The sequence below is a fragment of the Culex pipiens genome, chromosome 2, assembly GCF_016801865.2.
Source record: "Culex pipiens pallens isolate TS chromosome 2, TS_CPP_V2, whole genome shotgun sequence".
NCBI lineage: Eukaryota > Metazoa > Arthropoda > Insecta > Diptera > Culicidae > Culex > Culex pipiens.
In genome coordinates, this window is record NC_068938.1 from 50,803,520 (window position 1) to 50,822,885 (window position 19,366).

At 36.3% G+C, this 19,366-nt stretch overlaps 1 protein-coding gene across 1 annotated transcript in view; it reads left to right on the forward strand.

The window, feature by feature from the left end:
• Window positions 1-19,366, forward strand: part of LOC120430378 (fibrinogen alpha chain) — a 251,720-nt gene that overhangs the window by 162,890 nt on the left and 69,464 nt on the right. The window lies entirely within an intron of this gene.

Here is a 19,366-nt window from a genome sequence, read left to right on the forward strand (position 1 = left end):
TAGATTCTGTATTAAATTCAATTTAACGAATTTCAGCACCAAAAGGAATCAGCATGTGCCGGTTATTACCTTCTTGAAGCCACTGAAAGAATTTTTGATCTAAATCAAATGTGCTTCAAAATTTATAAAATTTTGTGGCACAGTCATTGACGTCCTACTTGGCAGTCATTGATTAATGACGATTTCCATAAATTTTCAAGGAATGGGATAATCGTTACCAAAAAGAATCAGCATGTGTAGGGCACTATTCTAAACAACTTGTTGGAGGAATTTTGTCAAAATAATGAAAGCGACGCAAAATTTATATCTTTGAACGAAAAATCATGACAATGATGGAAGTCTTCACGTTAAGATAATCCAAACCTCTCTTTACAATTATTTATCGTAATTATTTGCTTATATTGGCAATTTGCGGCGAGAAATATTAAGCTAACCTAGGACAGAAAGAGGAGAGACAGAATTGAAGATCGCGACAACAGTTTTTTCAAACCTTTTGTCACATGGTGGATAGATCCAGACAGGGCGCTGGCAGTTATAAGGGGAAAGGAGGTGAAGAAGCTAAGGGCCATTCATTCTAAGTGTAATATTTGGTTGAACTAGCTTTTTAGGGGTCTTCCATTAACCGACACAGAAGGTGTCGGAGAATGTCCCACATAGTTGACACACGATAATTTCTTTTCGTGTTTCGTCATCTATGGGACGACCCCCAAAAAGCTAGCTCAACCAAACTCGCTATATACTCTTAGTGGCGCACTTCGATTCTACCGATGGATTTCTTTTTTCAGATATTATCTACCGAAATGTTGCTGCTTGTGAGCACTCTGTACCGATAGTTCCTACTTTCGAACAAATACCGATAGATGAGTTTATTGTTTTTTCTTTTTTTTTTTTTACCAACTTATTTTTGCTTTACAATATTGTTTTGATCACCGGAAGTCAATTATAATTATTTGCTTATATTGGCAATTTGCGGCGAGAAATATTAAGCTAACCTAGGACAGAAAGAGGAGAGACAGAATTGAAGATCGCGACAACAGTTTTTTCAAACCTTTTGTCACATGGTGGATAGATCCAGACAGGGCGCTGGCAGTTATAAGGGGAAAGGAGGTGAAGAAGCTAAGGGCCATTCATTCTAAGTGTAATATTTGGTTGAACTAGCTTTTTAGGGGTCTTCCATTAACCGACACAGAAGGTGTCGGAGAATGTCCCACATAGTTGACACACGATAATTTCTTTTCGTGTTTCGTCATCTATGGGACGACCCCCAAAAAGCTAGCTCAACCAAACTCGCTATATACTCTTAGTGGCGCACTTCGATTCTACCGATGGATTTCTTTTTTCAGATATTATCTACCGAAATGTTGCTGCTTGTGAGCACTCTGTACCGATAGTTCCTACTTTCGAACAAATACCGATAGATGAGTTTATTGTTTTTTTCTTTTAACCAACTTATTTTTGCTTTACAATATTGTTTTGATCACCGGAAGTCAATTATAATTATTTGCTTATATTGGCAATTTGCGGCGAGAAATATTAAGCTAACCTAGGACAGAAAGAGGAGAGACAGAATTGAAGATCGCGACAACAGTTTTTTCAAACCTTTTGTCACATGGTGGATAGATCCAGACAGGGCGCTGGCAGTTATAAGGGGAAAGGAGGTGAAGAAGCTAAGGGCCATTCATTCTAAGTGTAATATTTGGTTGAACTAGCTTTTTAGGGGTCTTCCATTAACCGACACAGAAGGTGTCGGAGAATGTCCCACATAGTTGACACACGATAATTTCTTTTCGTGTTTCGTCATCTATGGGACGACCCCCAAAAAGCTAGCTCAACCAAACTCGCTATATACTCTTAGTGGCGCACTTCGATTCTACCGATGGATTTCTTTTTTCAGATATTATCTACCGAAATGTTGCTGCTTGAGAGCACTCTGTACCGATAGTTCCTACTTTCGAACAAATACCGATAGATGAGTTTATTGTTTTTTTCTTTTAACCAACTTATTTTTTGCTTTACAATATTTCGGTAGATAATATCTGAAAAAAGAAATCCATCGGTAGAATCGAAGTGCGCCACTAAGAGTATATAGCGAGTTTGGTTGAGCTAGCTTTTTGGGGGTCGTCCCATAGATGACGAAACACGAAAAGAAATTATCGTGTGTCAACTATGTGGGACATTCTCCGACACCTTCTGTGTCGGTTAACGGAAGACCCCTAAAAAGCTAGTTCAACCAAATATTACACTTAGAATGAATGGCCCTTAGCTTCTTCACCTCCTTTCCCCTTATAACTGCCAGCGCCCTGTCTGGATCTATCCACCATGTGACAAAAGGTTTGAAAAAACTGTTGTCGCGATCTTCAATTCTGTCTCTCCTCTTTCTGTCCTAGGTTAGCTTAATATTTCTCGCCGCAAATTGCCAATATAAGCAAATAATTATAATTGACTTCCGGTGATCAAAACAATATTGTAAAGTAATTATTTATCGCTGTCGTGCTGTTTTGTCGTACGTCGTATTTGACGTTCCGAGAAAAACGAGTTTTAAAGTTTGATCTTGAATAAACAAAAACGAGAGCACGCAATGTAAACAATAACAATTACGTTATGTTTAGTTGACCATTCTGTGCATTGCCCCGAAGTTTGGCTGAATTTGGTTGCCGGAGTCCCGAAATATAATTGAAAAGGTTTACGGTAGTCGAGCTCGTATCTGTGTCAAACGCTTTCTGACCTGAAATCCCTTTGGCCAATTGGGTCCTAAAATGAAGTTTAAATTTGTGATATTATTGGTCATAACGATAAAGCTTATTTTTCTGAGTACAACGACCGCAAAGGATTTAAAATGGATTTTTAATTCAATTTTAAAAAAACCCTTGAAAATGATATTATATATAAAAAAAAACAAAATTTTCGTTTTACTTGCTACTGGGACTGATAAGCCGAGAACTAAATTTGAGAATTGATCCACCAGTTAAAACATTAACTTCACGGTCCTTCTTGACAGGAAAGGTCCTACTTGACAGCCCGTTCCAAGGGGACCATACTTGAGCCATCGAAAAAATGTTGTCTTGTCAATATTTTTTTGCATTAAAATGAAAAAAAGTGATCACAAATGGTTTTTTATCGTGTTTTTTACAGTTGTTCATAAAAATTTACATAGGGCTTTAGTACCCGATTGTCGCACTTACATCAAATTTCAGGCTGTGTCAAGATAGCACGACAAGTTTGAAACTTCTTTCATATGGAAAATGACAAAAATGCACGAAGTTTTTTTTTGGTTTTTGTGGAATATCTCAGTATTTAAAACGAATTTTGGGGGTCTGTTTCTATAATGGTACGTTCGTTTGAGGGCTAGTTTCGCACTGAGTGCCGCACTCAGAGCTGTCAAAGTGTTTGTTTGAAGAAACTCGCGCTAGTGCCGCAAGAGTTTCACCGCCATCTTGGAACTGAAACTCTAGTGCTTTTCAATATATTTTTCAGTTTCATGCGAGTTCCACGCACACTGACAAATGACGTTCGATTGAACCAAAACTGGCACCGACGAGTGCGTCACTCAGTGCCGCACCGGCTCTTTAAACGAACGTACCATATGTTTACAATAAACTAGCGCTCCTATTCCGTGTACGTATCGGTTGTTGCGTTTGACACGGAATACGTAATCGATTCGAATTGAATTCCGTTTCAGAATTCCGATTGATTGACTGGGAATAATTTTCACTTGTACTGCACAAAATTTCACAATTCTAATGATAATGGCAAACACGACAATGTAGGTTAGGGTAGAGTAGTCATCAATGAGACACGGGGAACAATGATAAAATGGCTCTCACAAGTAGTAGTTTCAACCAAACAGGCTCATATTTTGGGGAAAGGTGTGTCTACACGATACACGTCTGCCATAATAGTGGCTTTGGTTATGGAAGCTCCCTTGAAAAGTTATTCATTAATGTTTGATTCTGGGGTGTAAAAGTAAATTATGGACAAAAATTAGTTTTTCGCTCATAGGCAGCCGTAAACACCAAAACTAACATTTCTCCAGATTTTTTTTTTGACGTTTCATAGGGAATGAGTTGGGCTACAATGTCCTTTCATTTGGTTTGGCCAAAATTAAGAATATACCGAGAATCCAGGGCTACCTTATTGTTTCTCACTCCTTTCAGCCCATGGGTAACAATGAGACAGTTTGATTTTTCTTCTTTTCAAAATCTATGTAACTAGGGCGATAAAAATCATGGATTTAGCTCAATACTGTTCATTGGTGAAAATCTACTCTTCAATCTGAACAAGAATAGCCGTTTTAAATAGCTTGAAAGATTAGTTTTTGCTCTTTCTTGTGCTTTGGTTTTTAAATGTATCAAAATTTTTAATCCAGTGTGATTCAAATTAAATAAGTCTCTTATAAATACATATTTTTATTTTTTATATGACATGACCAGAAAAGCTTCAACAATTTTTTAAAATGTCTAAAACAACAAATAAAAAAACAGCAGATAAAATCATAACAAACAATATTTTACAAATTATCTTAATGTCCCTACCGCCAACTGGAGAAAATCTGAAGTACAAACTGAATAAGTACACGAGATTTCAGAGCAATTAATTTGGAGATCGGTGTACTAATTGTTTTGTTCTGTTTCTGTTTTAACCGAAATCAATCAGAAAAATCAAAACATTATGCAAAAAATAAACTAAAACAGCTGTTCTGATTCGATACATTCGTCTTTGTTGCCAAAGATGTTTCATAAAAAAATATTTAAAATTACTTTTTTTCAATTTAAATTCATGAATATAAAAGTGAAGCGAAAATATTTCAAGCGCTAAGCAATTTACGGCAATTTACGGATCTGACAATTATTCTCTATAAGTAAAATTATGCTTAATATTTTATTTTTATTTTTTAATCGTTGTTCATCTATTCCACAACAAAATCTGAATTTCCAGACCAAAATTTGATATTTTTACCGATTTCGGGGATTCCCGGGATAAAATATAAAAATCCCGGGATCCGGAAATTCCCGATTTTGGAAAAATCCCGGGAGTTTTGTCCCGGGAATTCCCGGGATGGACGCACTATATGTAACTTTTCAAAATATGAATTGAAAGTGATTTTTGGCAAATTTATTGAGTTTTAACTCCATTTAACAAAAAATATAAAGTTTTTTGGTATAAATATATGGATTTTACAAAATTCTAATACTTTTTGGTATAACTTTTGTTAATTTAAGTTTCAAGTTGGTAAAATTGTTTTAAAATAATTAAGGCAAGTTACCTGCAACGGAACAATACTAAAACATGACATTTTATTAGAAAATAATTGATTTTCGTAGAGTGTCTCATTGTTCCTGCCAAGTGCGTCTATAATGAGACAGTTGAATAACTCGGGCTGTAGACGTAATACCGATGTCATATTTTGGTCAATGTTGGTACACATTAAAAGAAAGTACTGTATGTAAAAAAAATATTTACACCCCTTGGGCACTATACACATTTTGTGATGAAACATATAAACAATTAAAAGTTTGTCAAAAACCTAGTACTACGTTTTATTCAGAAACTCATGCTGAACATTTTGCTATAAAAAGCTCATGAAAAGATGATTTCCATAAAAAGAAATAAAAAAAGGTGCAACAAAAGTTTGTAGGGGAGAGTGGGGAGACTTGATCCCCGGGGACACTTGATCCCAAGCCAGTATCTCGTCAGCATGTGGGTAAAACAATTGGCTTTGTTCTAGAAAGTTGTGTGAAATCAACTAAAACTCATTGTAGAAAACAAAGAAAAAAAATTAAAAAATGTTTAGATTGAGTGCTGCAAAAAACTTCCAAGAGATCTTTTTTCTTTGTTTTGATAAGTTTAGAAAACACTAAAGTGCGTTTAAGGAGACTTGATCCCTGCATTTTTACAGTCACTGGAATCAGCCTCAAGATTAAATAATTGGGCTGGGTTTTCGTACATAGTTTCCTTCAGTATAGTTGAACATAACTTACTGCAGTTTGAACCATTTTTCAAAAATTTTGTAAACAAAAATTACCAGCTTTTGTAAACATGCTCAATTTTGGTCTAAAAAAGAAAATTTTAAGTTTTTAAATATTTTGCATGCTAAACTTGTTATATTTTGAAAACAAACGTACAGGTTTAATGTGAAATTATGGGCAGCAAAAGATCGGAAATTTTATGCCCTTTAAAGATTTGTCTGGTCACGCCTGCCGTCGGACGGGAAATTGAATGTTGGCCCCCGTCGGACCTACAGGTTAAGTCGTAAGCTCAGTCCAGGTTGTCTCACTGGGTTCTGTCTCGATAAAGTTGCTGGTAGGAAGTTAGACAAAAATGACTTTGTCTGCCAAATAATATTCTGCCTTATGATATATTCTGCTTAATGATCTTTTCTGCCATTTGTTTGTCTGCCTTCTGTACTTTTCTGCCCTATGAACCTTTCTGCCTTATGTGCTTTTCTGCCAATCGACGTTCCGCCAAATGACCCTGTCTGCCATTTGACCTTTTCTGCCGAACATTTTTCTGCCATTCGTACTTTTCCGCCGAATGTACTTTCTGCCGAATGTTTGTCTGCCGAATGACCTTTTCTGCCTTCTGGTTGTCTGCCGAACGTCATTCCGCCGACCATCATTCTGCCGAATGGCCCAGTCCCGTATGAATGCGCAGAAAAGATAAAACATCAAGATCATCAAAACTAGAGCTGGTGCGAATAGGCAACAGTCGTTGGCCACCAACGGCGCCCGCCATGTCAGTTTGTAGATCTCGAGGGGACGGGACGGGAATGTTAGTATGCACAGGTTGCTACCAAGGGTGGGTTCTATACGATATCCACACCCCCACGTGTGCCGGAAAAACTACTTCTACATGGGATTATGTTAGTAGGAAAGGGTTATGGTCAGGATTCATCATAGAAGATGATGATGTGACCCAAGAATCAATACGTTTTGTTTATAGGGTGATGTATTATTCTCAAGGCAAGCAATCGGATGCTGCTGTTGAGACAATTCCCGTTTATCTGCTAACAATTCATACGAAAATGGTTTAATCTTAGACAGCCGGCTGTGGAAAGATAAAACCACAAATATACATAAACTCTGCGTATTGTATTCAGTTCGAGTGAATCATAGACGAGATTTCAAATTCTAAACAATTATTAGATTAGTGACCTGTAAATAACAAATGATCTACGGAGCTATAAAAAGGACTTGATAAGGTATAATGCTACTAAGACTAAGATAATGTTTTTGACGCGTTTTAAGGAAACGACTAATTGAATTCATGAAAAATGTTTTCCTCGTACGCTTGACATACAAATAACAATTGTAGAAAAATCACGGCTTTGGTATGTATAAAACACGGCGACGCCCAAGAAAAACAAAACCGGCCCGACGTAAACGCGTTGCTTATCAGATTCTATCGGACTAAATTTACTTTAAATCGATCGCAAGGCCACCGTAAAACGCTGTAACCAATTTGTTTATTAGTATTTACATACTCTTTCATTCATTCACTCACTCTGCCAATCATATAAAAGCTAGCTCATTTAAATTTACTAATCTAAACACTATTTAGAGTCAAAAAAAAAATTCAAATGAGGATTTATGCCTAACGTTGCGTTTGAAACATATTAAGCTAAACCAACCAAAATACAGATAGTACTTAAAATTTCCCATCAGTTTTTAAAACAGTTTTTATTTAAAATATCCGATCTTTTTTTAAAGAAAAAAACATTTCATAAAAGAACAACTCTAGTCAATACCACGCTAGAAAAACTAGAAAACAAAAACAAACAAGATAAAAATTATAACCTGCAAAATTTAAAATTAATCACACTGCGTAGGCCAAAAAGTTATCTAGATAAGTTACGCTATAGCTGTTTCGCTCCCACTCTCACTCACACTCACAAACACAAAAACTCATTGTACAAAAAAAATCTGATTGGAACTTTCTCACCGCGGCCAGTCGTTGATCGTTGGATTTGCTGCTCTGAAATCCTCCTGGCATCAGCATAAAAACAGCACGGCTTCCGGCTCAGAGCAGTCAAAATTTTTCGACTCCTTCCGTTTTGCCTCATCACAAAAAAAAAAAAAAAAACAAGACTCCACATTTTCTATCTTGTCAAAACCACTTTTTATCAGTTTTTTTTTATTTTCACAAATTCAATAAGCATTTAGAGGCATCAATTGGCAGAGTTCGTCGTTCACCAATGTGCTTGTAATGATTAATGTTCCTTATGATTTTGAAATACAAAAAAAAAATTACACACGCGCAGCGATTTTTCAACTTTGACGCAGTTGATGTTTACATCAGGAACGAACAGGACAGACTCTTTGTTCACACCTCGGCCTCGGCCCTATTACAATGTTTTGCTTGAAATCACGATCACTCGTTTGACAATTAAGCCCTCAAGAAACGTAGCACTCGCGTACCGCTGTGATCGATCTATGGCTCTGCGTACCGCTATCAACAAACTGACTTGCTTTTCCTGTCATGGCAACCAAAACATTCATCACAAGCCAACATTATTTTTGCAATTTTCTACGCATATCACTAAATTTCTATTTCAATTTTACTTTTCCTTGCTAGCAAAACTTCTTCTTCAACAGATCCTGCAATTTTTTCACAATCCGTAGCAAAATTCACCACCAATTCAATTAAAAATTCGGAGCACACTTCACAACAAACTTGCTGCCACCACAGACAATGAGCCTTTTCGTAAGAGTTGGGGCAATATGGGTATCAAACTTTATGGTTTTTGATACTGGATATGAAATTTGATATTTTGGCAGTAGTGGCCACAATCCGGAGTGGCCGGAGGTCCCGCGGATGTTCCGATGGGGGGACATTTGCCGAACCGTAAGAGTTGGGGCAATATGGGTATCAAACTTTATGATTTTTGATACTGGACATAAAAAGTTGCATTTGGCCATTATCTAAAACTAAGCAGTTAAAATATATTGCTTATTAGGCAGGAAGTAATAACTAGATTACTGCGATGCACATTTTTTTGTGCCACTGCGAAAATCGGTTTCTGGAAATTTAAAATAACTATCTCGTAATCATTAAGAGCCCTGTAAGGGTAGTTTTTAATGTCTGCTGTTCAAATTTCCTTTACTGCCACCGATTGCTTGCAACAGCCTTGCAAAAACATTCCCGCATCTTGGTAACTTTCGAGTGGTGAAGGAAAGTAAATTGATTTCACTTCGATTTCTATTTCAGCTCCACTTGCAATTTCCGTCCCCTTAGTTCGATAGGACGGTTATTATAAGGGGGGAATTTGGACCGGACATTCTAATCGAAAATTTCAACAATCATCTTGCAAAGTTCTTTGTCATACTGGTCATGTGTAACATAACCACCTGCACCTTTTTTCGTTATCATTCTATCCGTGCCACTGTGTCAATTGTAACCAACCAAATATCTAATTCGACACAAATATCTTAGTTCTTTCCAATATTTAAACGATTGGAATGTCCACCACGCGTCCTCAACCATCAACAGACTAGCAAGAACCGGCCCAACCATATGGTGCTCGTTGAAGTTCCACTTCAACCTGTCAACCTACTCGGTGGCCAGCCAGTACCAGTTTGCAACCGATCCAGTTTGATTTCACTCCACGACTCCGCGCAAAGATCATCGCTCGGTGGTTTCATTTTAGACAGCTCTACTAGCGCCTTATAACCCACCAGTAGCGGAGAGGCACAAGTTCAATATCCTGATATGCAGATCATCATCATTGCCAGCTCCTCCTCGCTTCAGCTTAGCCAGGTCTCAACCAAAGTCTACACAGTTCAAGTCTAGTCCCGGGGTGAGAGTGGACTCTCTCTCTCTCTCATCTCGCGACTTAGCCTTGACTTGAATTTCCCTGCTCCTCTCGCCGATCACGTCGGTGATCTCTTCAACTCCGACGGCGACGCAACTCTGCTCAGCTTTGCTGGGTCACCGCAACGGAGACTTTGCAATCAACTCCACCAGCAGCAACGCGTTTGCAAAGTCAAACCAGTTTCACGCCAGACGACGACGACAACCGGGTGTGAGATGACTTTTCGTGACTTTTAATTTAATAATTATGATAATTTTACGACCATTTCGCCCGCTGATATGCTGCTGACGAGCCGAATCTTCAACTGGCTGGTGCATGATTAATCGTTTGTTTTGCTTCGACGTCTCCGTCGTCGGTCGTCACAGCCGGGTTCTTAACCTTATAACGGTTTGGCGTTGCGCTGATGTCGCTGAATCGGACGGCTGGAATCCTCGCGTCGTAAAGATGAGCGTTTTATGGGGCCCAATATCGAGCCGACCGTGATTTTTTGGGGAAAATATTTCAATGTTAAGAGCTGTTACAACGGTCTTGACCGGTTTGACAAGATGTGTAATCGGCACAGGTCACGTAACTTTGGAGAGTATGATGACTGAAATATATTTTTTTGAGATGACGTTGGTTCATAAATTCCTTCTATAATATTCTAGTTTGGGAAGGGAACAAAAAACAATCGTGATTTTTTCTATAAATTTCAGCAGTATTTGAAACATAAGTGTGAAATACTCGTTTTTTAATATCACTACTTTCATGGTTTATTTGATTATGCAAACTAACAAGACTTTAATTTGAAAATTACGGTATTATGTGAAAACTTGAGAATAAAACCAAAAAGAGTTTGATACATGAAAAATCAATAAAAAACGCCCTTGTTTCTTGGCATATTTTTATTATTAATTCAATAGGTTATCTGGTACACAGTCATATTTTTGTAAATTTAAAAGGTGTTAAATTAGAAGGCTTAGTATTACATCTTTAAGGATGTATTAATGCATCAATTTCGACGGCAAAATTAACACACAACAGTTTACAGATTTTTCAAAGAAAAATTTAGCATTTTTTCTGACATGAAAATGATTCTCAGATGTACCATTACACATTTTTCTGTGTACCGAAATATCAATTTTCACAATATCACAAATTTCCGATTTTCTTGTTTTGAACGAACTTACAACACAACTCGACATTTTTGAAGTTGATGTCAGTAAACGCTTCAGTTTCGTCACGATATGGTTGAACTTTCTGAACAAGCTCAAATCGACAAAAAAGAATTTAGTTGAATTTCCTGCCAAGTTTATGTTACCTCCTTTAAACTCGTTCCGAAAAATCAGGCGGCAAAAAATATTTTTTCCAAATGGAAATAAAAGTTTTATCAACTGAAAACAATTTGAAATGCAATTTCCTGAGTATAACACCATATTTTACTTGTCTAAGTTCATGTCGAAAACCAAAAATACGGATTTTGGGGAAAAAATGTTAATAAAAAATCGGCAATTTCTTTTTACCGTGTACCTTTTTTTTATGAATAGTCCTCAACAATGCATCCAACTTTGCCAAAGATCCCAAATTGATCAAAAATTCATTAAAAAGTTACAGAAACATTGCTGAAAAATCAGTAACTGCATATCTGACAAACTGAAATGTCACTAATGACATATTGTTTGGATGCTGCCGAGAGAAAATCCTCTTTAAAATGTGTTGTGTTTTTAAATTTTGTATGGTGATCTTTAGAAACAGAGGTAAGATTTTTTAAATAACAAATGCTTCGATGCTAACCACCTGTTTTTTAGGTTTGGGGGATTGATGAAATAAATATATAAATAACAATACTGCAAACATTTTTGATGGCAAGCAAAATCTGATTTCGATAACGGAAATACCAGAAAATGATCTGTCAAACTGACAAAAGAAATTTATTCAATTTTCAGCAAAACAATTTGACGTTTCTTTTGCTAAAATTTCAGTTGTTTTGACAACCAGTTGACTGAAATTTCAGGAAACTATCTGTCAAAGTGACTAATGCCAGTTAAGGGGTTACATACATGTAAATCGGCAAAAATGTCAGAGGTTGGTTTGAGCACAAACTGAAACTTTTTTTCAATCTGTTTTCAGGACATTAAAATATACATTTTCAACTGTTAACTAAATAAATTTGACGGCATTTGGTTGTATCATTGCCGAGATACAGCTAGATGAAGTTAGCAGTTTCAAAAAACGGGTGCCACGATATCTCAACACTGCCTTGACCAAATTTGCTCAAATTTTTTTTTAATGCAAATTTTTAAAAATCGGGCTTCGTCATGCACACGGGATATGCCTTGAAAAAAAAAATGAAATTTCAGCCAATTTGGTCTATCCCATTTCGAGATATCGTGGCACCCGTAAATCAACTCGGTGTTCAGAGAAAAACGCTCGCAAAGTTTGACAGTTGCGCCTTGCGCATGGCAAAATTTTCAGCTTAAATCGTCTGCAACTTACTTTAATCATAAAATTTCTTCATGATACTTTCAGGAGTGATTTAAAATCATCTTTTGAGTGTATTTAATAAATTTTGTGATTTTCTACATGTATGTAACCTCTTAACTAAGAATTTAGTAAAGTCTGAATGACTGAAGCGAATAATTTGATTTTTGATTTTTTTTCTAAATTACTGAATCGTTTACTGAAATTTAAGTAGAAAACTTTACTGAATTTCAGCGAAAAAAAAAATGTTGTGTACCATTTTTGTACGGACAGCTGCCAAAATTGTATGGGTTAACCAATGACACAAACTAGCTACTTTGGTCACAGGAAAGGCCCCCACAAAGTTTGAGCAAAATGAAAAAAATAAAGTGATCGGAATCGGCCGATTTCGTAGAGCTCAACGGCCTATCAATGTACTTTTCCATACTGGTCATGTCTGTTGCATAAACACCTACACGGTTATTTTTATTTTTATTAGTAATATAATGTTGTCATAATTTTTTCAACGATTGTCGTGCTTTTCATATTCTGCATGCAATTTCGACAGCAATTACGTGATCCAAACTAAGACATGCGATATATTTATCCGCCAGCAAAACACCTTGAAAACGACGCATTAAAGCTTCCGCTTCCCATTCATTACTCGCTGGTGCGTGGCAACTTTACCGGATATCAAGGTTCAATTAACACCCAAACAATTAATGGCGGAAACTGCGGGGTCTGCTGCTCTGCGAAAAACTTCCCACGCTCTTGATTCCACCCCGTTTTAAACCGCTAGTAATCAACTCGTAAAAACAGCTTTTTCGTGAATTACGCGCGGTCAGAACCGAAAAGGAAATCTTTCAAGACCCCTCTCTCGATAAAACCAACAACACGACCCTAATTAAGGGACCGCGTGTCAGCGTTCTGGGAAATCCACGGCGTAAGTCGACTTTATTTCTTCGAGGGTTTTAAAACGTCCGGTAAATTGGCCGTCAAAAATCGTCGGGAAGGGAGGAAACACGCGGGTTCACGCGTTGTTTACGGCTTTCCTTTGCCGGATTATGCATTGGTCGGCGGTGGTTATTACAGGTTACACACCGCCTTGTCGAAACGTATTGGCCGCGCATAATTTTCCAATTTCGGCGATCGACTTGATCGGCTGCCGGACATCAAAATAATGCGACGGTCGTGCAATTCGTTTTTTTTTTTTTTGCGATTTTTATTCGAGTCGGTCCTCGAGGAAAGGAAAGAAAAGTCCCCCCGAGTTGAAATAAAATTTGTTGAATTCGTTTTTCGGTTAATTTAATAAATTTTGTTGGACACAACACGCTTGGAACGGGATGGCCGCGGGCTAAAATTGGTCATTACTGAAGTGGGGCAGTTCTCAAAGTCTTAAAATGACAATATCACGTATTTCCGAGAACCACCCCAACATTTCGGACATCGTTACAGCAGGACACAAATTGTTGTGTTCTTTTTGGGCAGGAAATTTTTTTTTGTATGCCGGCTGATTTGTTCAATTTGTTAAGGCCCATGTGACGGTCGCGACATACCCGGCAGGACAACTTTCATTATCGAATTACTGCCGAGCAGCGTAATTTACTCGATTTGTCTCTTAATTAAACCAACGCCGCCCTTGTTCGTTGCTTGCTGCGATCTGGGTGGTTTTACGTTTTTCCGGGGCGGATATTTTGAAATAAATTTATGACTTTATACTATGACTTGTTGAAATATTAAATAAGCTGCCCTGTTTCATGTAAATGTATACAGAAAAATATAGGGTAAATTCAACCATGTGTACCTACTTTGTTTTGCCAAAGAATTATGTTGATCCCGGCAATAATTTGTGTTAAATACGTCCAAAACAGGGACATCAACACAAGCTGAACAAAAATTCCATTCAAATCTTCAAATCCAACCAACATAATTTTCTCACGCCTAATCAAGGACAACATTTCTTCAACCTTCCTTATCGGGAGGCTGATCATGGGCGCCGGGGCCGTTAGTCATTCCGAGCTTCAAGTCCAACTCTCATTCCCCCCTAAAAACTACTATTCGAGCGGATTCATTCGCATCACTCAAAGCTTAACCCTCTATTTAAAATACCGCACAACTGCTGAAAGTTAAAACAACAAAAACGTCCAGGAACCGGATCCTGGTGTCCGGACAGCACACCGCCAAAGGAGCAACCTGATTGGAGGCTAGGTCAGGCCATTTTACGTCTCCTTGGACCACTCGGCACATGGGCGTGGAAATTGATGTAATGAAGATAAATTACATTTTACCGGAGTGGCTGGCTCGTTGCACGGTGGAACTGAACTAGGGTTGATGTCCTCCTCCGTGGTTGGAAAATTATATAATTGAAGCCTACCTAACGATGGACCGCGGTGGTAATTTTGAAGATGACAATGAGGAGATCATAGCTTAATCAACTTGTTTATGATAATATCAGGAAAACTGTTTCAAAATTTCAAAAATTACTTTTCGACTGCAATATAGATTTTATACCTGAAAAAATACTTTGGAAAAATGCATTGTTTCTACAGTACTTTCAAAAAATCACATAAAAGATAAAGAAATAGTAACATAGTTAGGCTTAAGATGTTTTGTGAAATGATAAAATACGAATTCAACATGTACGGAAAATGCTCAAAGTACCTCAAGAAGTGACTTTCAATAAATTTTGAAACGTTTAAATAAGGTAGTCAACAATGACTTGGATAAAAGTAATATGTTTATGAAACCAAACTTTCACTATATCGCCCTCTTGAAAAATTCGTCTTGATTTTAAAAAAATAAAATATTGTTTTCGAAAAGATCGGAAAACTTCACGAATGTTTCATACTTTAACATTGAGAATCGGACCATTAGTTGCTGAGATATCGACATTAGAAAATGGAGAGTTGTTTGGGTGAGACTTAGAAAATATCAATTTTCCTGTTTTTAAACCTTTGCATAGCAATATCTCATCAACTGAGGGTCGTATCAACAAATTTCAAAAAAAAAGATTCTCATTTTTTTTTCAAAGGTGAAGCAAACATGACCACTAACTTTAAAAAATGAATAACTTCGACTTTTTTTTCATAAATGTTACCTAAAAATGGCTATAACTTAACCCTCTAACGCCCAGAGCTGATTGCTTATCGTAAAAATAGTAAATGGCTTAATTTTGGTACAATAATGCAGGAAATACTTTACTTTGACCCACAAACATCGAATTGGGGCAAAAAAAGAATTTGAAGTGGTGCACCAGAGCACCATCAGGAAGATGAGCAACTTTTTTTTAAACCACAAAATCTCATTTTCTTCAAATCTATTGGTTCATTTGTTTGAAAACGCTTCGAAATGTGTTAAAAACTACTTATTCTTTGCTGTAAGACCATATTTCTGAAGTATTAACTACAAGTTCTTAAATCTTTGCATTTTCAGGTTTCTTTGATTGGCTCATTCAAAATCCACAAACAACCATTTTCATGAAAAATGAGGAAAATAATAAAACTATCGGTCTAATAACAATGTTTTGTCTTGTTTATGTATAATCGAAACGTTTAGAAACTTTTGTTTTTATTGAAATGTTTTTTTTTTTTGTAATTTGGATAAAGTGCTCCTGAATATTTAGTTGCTTATATGCCCAGGTGGTGCTCTGGTGCACCAAATGAAAAAGGTTGAAAAACACTTAAAACCGGTCCAAACTCACAAATGTTATTCAAAGGGGTTCTTGTAGAAGGTTCAAATGATAGCAAAACATTTTCTGTTTCATAAAATTTTGTGTTTGGTGATTTTGACGGGCTTTCGAAAACAGGTCTTATTTATTTCCCTAAAATTGGCCCATTTTTGTTTACATTTCACACTGTAACTTTGCTTGTGCTTAACCAAATTTGATGAAATTTGGGGAGATGTTAGTATACATTCTACATGAACACCTGCAACTTAAAGCACCATGAAAAGTTGTGTCAGTTCCGAGATATTTGAGTTCAAAGTTTTGGTGCTCTGGAGTAACCATGGGCGGGAGAGGGTTAAAAACGGTGCACTTAATCAAAAATTCACTAGAGTAGGGTAGAGTAGTCATCAATGAGACACGGGGAACAATAAAATGGCTCTCACAAGTCGTAGTTTCAACCAATCAGGTTCATATTAGGGGGAAATTTGTGTCTAATGGATACCCTTTTGCCATAATAGGGGCTTTGCCTATGGACGCTCCCTTGCAAAGTTTTTCATTAATTTTTGATTCTGGGGTGTAAAAGAAAATCATGCCTAAAAATTACATTTTGGCACATAGGCTGCCATTAACACAAAATCTGATGTTTCTTCAACTTTCTTTCTCCATTTTATAGGGCATGAGTTGATCTACAATGTCCTTTCATTCGGTTTGACCAAAATTAAGAATATACCCAGAATCCAGGGCTGTCTCATTGTTCCCCACTCTTTTCAGCCCATGGGTAACAATGAGACACTTTGTGTTTTCTTCATTAAACTTTTCAAAATCTATAGAAATCTTTCAAAACATGAATTGGAAGTGATTTTTGACATATTTATTGAGTTTTAACTACATTTGACCAAAGAATATGGAAAAACCCTAATTATAAAGTTATTTGGTATAATATTTGGATTTTACAAAATTTAAATACTTTTTAGTATAACTTTCGTTAGTTAAAGTTTCAAGTTGGCAAAATTGCTTCAAAATGTGATCAATATTAGACAACTTTAAGTGATAGAAAATGCAACAAAAAGCTCATTAAAACATGCTGATGAAAAAAATACAAAAATCGTTGAAAGTTAAAAACCAAAAGTGTCTCATGATGACTACCCTACCCTACTTTTTGAATATTTTTGCGACCAATATTTCGATTTTTTGAAACCAATCAGTATTGATTCAAAACTTCATAACTCGGTCAAAGATTTTTTGCTCATTCTGGAAATTTCTGTAAAGTTGGCATTTAATGTCCCTTAAAATAAATCAGAAAATTAAAAAAATAAAAATAGTGTTTTTCTTAGCAAATCAAATTTTAGTGACAAAAAGTGAAATTAAAAATCACCAAAATGTTTTTACCGTGTATCAACTTTGCTACAACTTTGCCAAAGACACCAAATCGATCAAAAAATTCCTTCAAAAGATAAAATTTTTCGAATTTTCATATATCATTTTGGTATGGACAGCTGTCAAATTTGTATGGAAAATTATATGGACAAACTAATGATACAAAATGGCTTGTTTGGGCATACCGAAAACACCAAAAAAATTTCAGCCAGTTTAAAAAGTACAACAAAAAAACGAATGACCGAAAACTCAGAAAATCGTTCAGATGTTTTGTTTGAAAAGATTATTTGTCAATTTTAACGATTTATAGCGACCTGTTATTTATTATTTCTCAAGAAATTCGGTCAGGGGGTATCCCTGATGTCGATTTTTTTTATTGTCACTGCATACGCAGTGATAAATATTTGCTGTGAATGTCAGTTGTAGTCTTACACATTTCGCCTTTTTTATCATGATGGTCGAGAATTGAACATCCACATTTGTTTAATGTTGTACAAATCCCAAGATCTGTCAATATTGTTTAACATTTCCGTACATTCAAAAGCAAATATTCAAATATAAAAGGAACTAACACCCATAACAAAACACATCCCCTTTTTTAAAGATCAATGTCAAGCGAGCTGTCGATTATTGTCGCTTTGTCGTGTGTTAATTTCCACCATCAACAGACCCAACAACGAAAAAGCCATCATCAAAATCAACAATGAGTTCAACCCCAGCACCCATGTGTGTGTCTGAGCCGTTTAATCAACAATGGCTTACCGTAGGTCACGGTTCCCACGCCGTCGACAACTTCGTCAACTTGATGTTTACCTTACTTATTATACACCCTTTAAAAAAATATCAAGCTGTCACATCACAACCTGCCCATTCAACGGCTGCGACGAGCCGTGGGTGGATTGTGGAAGTTCATTATCACGCCGAGCTGCGCCACATTAAGACATTAACCTTAACTTAAGGGTGAAATCTTCAAACGCTTTTCACTTGCGCTAATTTTCCTTTTGTGTGCTAATTACCGAACCCCTTCAAACGAAAAAAAAGCGCAGTAATTCAGGGCTAAACCGTTCAGATTCGGGGGCCGGATGAGTGAAAATAGAATTCAAAATAGGTTCACTTGTGCTCATTTTTGGAACAATTGAAAGACGGGACATCCGAGCCGAATCGAGTGCCCGACAGCAGCAGCGGACACTTGATCTTTTGGCGCAAGAAGGTTGCTGTCGATGGAAAAGATGCGTAAAATCGGTGGGCAATTATTCCAAATGAGTCGCTTGGAAAACGGATCAGCACACAAAAAATCGTTTATTGTTCTGATTTTTGCGTTGGCGAGAAGCTTCGGAGAAGAAAACCTCAGTGTGGATCCAATGAAGTTCTTCTAATTGTTTGGCAATGAGGTTGAATCATCAAGGCGTTCAATTTTTTTTTAACATCGACATGTTTTACTTGCAAAAATGAAATTTTTTAACAAAAATATCTGTAACTTTATTAAAGTGTTCGACCAAAAAACTACACTTATAGTGGACAAAAGGTCCAATGCAATTGCAATGGATAAAACGTCGAATGGACATAAGATCAAATGTGGAAAAATGAAAAAATATTCTGTTAATTTTTTTGGGAGTTTACTGACATGAAATACATGTATGAACAAGTGCAGAAAAGGTCAGACATCTGAAATATTTTTAAAATTTATTTTCTTGTAAACAAATCCGTATTTCTTGGGAGTTTCGACATTTTTCCAAAAATGAGCAATTATTCCAAATAAAAAGCATAACTTCCAAACTATGATTAATATTTTTTTCCTTTCCATGAAAAATTATATTTTTTAATAGCATTATGAGTTCACACACATGAACAGTTTTTTTTTAAATAGTTTCTTTAACTTCTACAAAGATTTGTTAAAAACAACTCATTTTATAAAAACAATCTATTTTTGATAATGTTAGTTTTTATAGATTTTCCATTCTTTCAAACATGAACTGTTCTTTCAACAACAAAATTTCGATACCTATAATATTTTTAACTTTTTCCAACTTTTAAAAACAACCTATTCTTGGTTGCTCTAAAATTTTTGTGAGTTTATC